Genomic DNA, 3856 nt, shown 5'->3' with positions numbered 1-3856 from the left:
CGTTATAAACGCCAGCTGTTTTCGTTGGCTTTGTCCTTATGACTTGCCATTGATAGTTATTCAGTGACATCTCCTCTATAAACTCATAGGCATCTTTAGGTGTTTTATTATTGATGGTTCCGCCAGCAGCTGCGTTAACCATTTTCTGAGTCGAAGGATTCAGGCCATTATGGAACGTTTGAACCTGTAGCCAAAGCGGTAACCCATGGTGAGGGCACCTTCTCAAAAGGTCCTTGTATCTTTCCCATGCATCGTAAAGTGTGTCTAAATCCATCTGCACAAAAGAAGAGATATCATTACTTAATTTAGCTGTTTTAGCCAGCGAAAAATATTTTAGTAAAAATTTTTTGGTCATTTGTTCCCAAGTAGTAATTGACCCTCGTGGTAACGAGTTCAACCACTGTTTAGCTTTATTCCTCAATGAAAAAGGGAATAACTGAAGATGAATGGCATCATGAGAGACACCATTAATTTTAAATGTGTCGCATAGTTCTAAAAAGTTAGCTAAATGAGCGTTGGGATCCTCATCCTGCAAACCATCAAATTGAACAAATTGCTGTATCATTTGAATAATGTTAGGTTTTAATTCAAAACTATTTGCAGCTACAGTAGTCTAACTATGCCCGATTCAGTTCCTGTTAAAGAAGGTTTAACATAGTCATAGTGCGTAGAGCAGGATTTTGATTAACCGCAATTGTAGGAGGTAGCTGATTGCCTTAGATTTCAGCCATCTCTTCGGTTGGGGGTTGAGTATCCTCTTCTTGCTCGTTCTTTTTGTATCTTAAGCTTCGCCTTATTTCTCTTTGATTTCTGCGAAATGGACGATTGATTTCTTCGTCAAAAAGTAATGGTCCTGACGGATTTCTTCTAGTCATAAACTATAAAAACCTGCCATGAGAAGGAAAAAGTAAATTAATAATTAATAATAATAAATTAAAGTGAACGAAAAATAAATAGCTAAAGTAATAAAAATCGAGTGTTCCTAATATTTCAGTTCCCCGGCAACGGCACTAAAAAACTTGATAGCGTGATTTCGTGATAGGTTTTAAATATTTATAATTACTCATTCTTGAACTAACTATTATCGCGATGTAAGCAAGTGTACCAACAAATAGTAGTATAGTTTTAACAATACCGGATTGTCGAACCCAAAGGAACTAAAAGTACTGGTAATGACTATCTTTTTATTATCTAGCCTAAGAATACAGAGGTTTTTGTTTTAACTAACTAATTATCTAAACTAAGAACGCACAGAGAATGGAATTGGGGAATTGCTTTTGGAAAAATCGATTGAATGAAGACAATACCTAAGAAAAAATCCACCTAGACTGTACTTGTTACTTTGGCTCTGAATCGGACGATTTATTCATTTAATTTGTTCCGTAGAGATCCCTAAGTTATGTTATTATCCCTATTCAAGACTAATAATGTCTAATCCCTAGATTGAATAACCGAGACATTTCTCTAATTAACACTCTAGGGTTGCATTAACTCGATCTATGGATCCCCTTATTAGGTTTCACCCTAATCCAGCAAAATCTTGTCACCCAATGTCTAGGCGCGCAATCAACTCCTCTTAATTATGACAAATGTACTCTTAAACAAGGTCTATTCCTCCTCTGAATAAGAGCTTATCTTGAATCGATATCCTGGGATATCAAAACCAGAATTAAGAACACATAATTAAGAACAAGTCAAATATTTATCATACAATTCAGAAAATAATAACAAGACTCGTCTTAGGTTTCATTCCCCTTAGGTATTTAGTGGATTTAGTTCATAACTAAATAAGAAAATATCTCAGAATAATAAAGAATACAAAACATAAAGAAAACCCAAAACTCCTAAAGGGGAATTGAGGAGAGATCTTCAGTCTTGATGATGAATCCGTCTTCTGAGATGAATCAATCGACTTTCTTGGAGTAATTCCTTACCCCCTACTCCGTTTTCCTCTTTTCTTCCTCCTCTAGGGTGTATTTGTAGGCTTTGGAATGCCTAAAAGCCCTCAAAATTAGCATTTTTAGAATTGGACTCAACTTGGGCTCAGCAGGGACACGCCCTTATGCGATTACTTCAGGCTGTGCTCGAGCCTGCCAAATTTACACAGTCGTGTGGTCTGCCAGTGTGAGGAGGTCCAGGCCGTGTTGATTTCGTACTTTGGCCCAGTTTCTCCATTTTTGGCCCGTTTCTCGTTCATTTTTCTCTTCTATGCTCTCCTAAGTGTAAAACATGAAATTAAAGCATTAGGAGCATCGAATTCACCAATTCTAATGGAAAATCATCCATAAAATCGTTAAACATGGGGTACAAATATGTATAAATTACGGTTTATCAGCATGTAAAAATATGTTTATCTCTTTGTACATGGCCATGAAAATTGGCTTAATTTAAGTAGGCTATGACCTACGATTTTAGGAATGGTTTTAATTACGAAGGATGGGTTGCTATCAATTGGCAATGAATCACATGAATGAGCAAATTTCAGATGGATTAAAGTAACATGGGAACCCATGACACTAAATTGGAAATAACCATTTATGTATGAAACCAATGATATGAGGTTTCCATACAACTATTTTCATTAAGATTATTTACAAGTATATAATCATGCTTCTTCTCAACCTTGGTAACCATTAGGCACAAGTAGTATAAAGGGGTGACTAAAGGCTTGGAAAATATCCTAATAAAGTCCACATGGTTGGACACACGGGCGTGTGTCTAGGCTGTGTGTGACACACGGTTCCCTCCCATGGGTGCGTGCTATGGCTGTGTGTCCCTTACACTTAAAACCTTAGCTCAAAGTTGTACACGGGCGTGTTCCATGGTCGTGTTGATAAGTCAGTGTTGCCCACGGTTGAAGGGCATGGGCGTGCCCCAAGATACACTGGCGTGTGAGTCTACACGATTCACCTACACGAGCGTATGTCCCTTTTAGTTAAGGAAAATTTTCTGAGGAGCCCAAGGCTAATCGAACGTGCCCATATTTGTCCCGCATTGCCTTCCGATACGTTATAGGTCTCAAAGGCCTATACAAGGGACAAGATGTTCATGATTGAAAAGTTTTAAATTCAAATTAAATTTTGTTACCCGAGTTAGTATACTGAAAGTGTAAAGTTTCGGTAATGCCTCGAGCCCTGTCCCGATGTTGGATACGGGTTGGGGGTGTTACATTTATTGGTATCAGAGCTACGGTTTTGTCAGTTCTAGGACTGAAGTAGAGGATGTTAAGGTTCGCTATACATGCCATTATTTGAATGTTGATAGTGTGATGTCTCCTAATTGTTTAAATTGTTTTGAATATAGTAAATGTCTTCTAATCAAGCACAATATGAGTCCGAGGGAGCCGAAAGCCATGCTCCAGCTTCCGTACAATGAGCTATATCTAGTAGTAGTAGAAGGCTGATGTCAGAAGGTCAAGAAGAGGCCCGAGCTGCCTTCTTCAATATGATGGATGAATGGTTTGGGGATTATCTAAAAATCACCCTAATATACCAAGACCACCCCCACCCCCTAACCAATTTGAAGAGGATGTGCCACGAGGTATGGCACCGATAAGAATTGGTAAAGCATCGGTAGATAAGCTTAGAAAGTATGGGGCTGAGGAATTTAGAGCGAAAGTTGATGATGACGCTGAAAGAGCAGAGTTCTGGCTTGAGAACACTACGCGGGTGTTAGATGATTTGTCATGCACACCCGAGGAATGTTTGAAGTGTGCTATGTCCCTTTTGAAGGGCACTACATATAATTGGTGGAAGACCATATCCTTGGTAGTGCCAAAAGAAAATATTACCTGGGATTTCTTCCAAGCAGAGTTTAGGAAGAAATACATTAGCCAACGGTTTTTGGACTCGAAGCA

The 3856-nt window shown here is 38.5% G+C and overlaps 1 non-coding gene across 1 annotated transcript; it reads left to right on the top strand.

The window, feature by feature from the left end:
• The first annotated feature begins 200 nt into the window (after positions 1-200).
• On the top strand, positions 201-307 carry LOC121205785 (small nucleolar RNA R71). The gene has a single exon (XR_005900860.1). It is a non-coding gene; the product is annotated as a small nucleolar RNA R71 (small nucleolar RNA).
• The last annotated feature ends 3549 nt before the right edge of the window (positions 308-3856 follow it).

Source organism: Gossypium hirsutum, chromosome A08 (genome assembly GCF_007990345.1).
Source record: "Gossypium hirsutum isolate 1008001.06 chromosome A08, Gossypium_hirsutum_v2.1, whole genome shotgun sequence".
NCBI classification, from domain to species: domain Eukaryota; kingdom Viridiplantae; phylum Streptophyta; class Magnoliopsida; order Malvales; family Malvaceae; genus Gossypium; species Gossypium hirsutum.
Note: the sequence above shows the minus strand (reverse complement) of the source record. Positions and strands in the feature narration are given on the sequence as shown.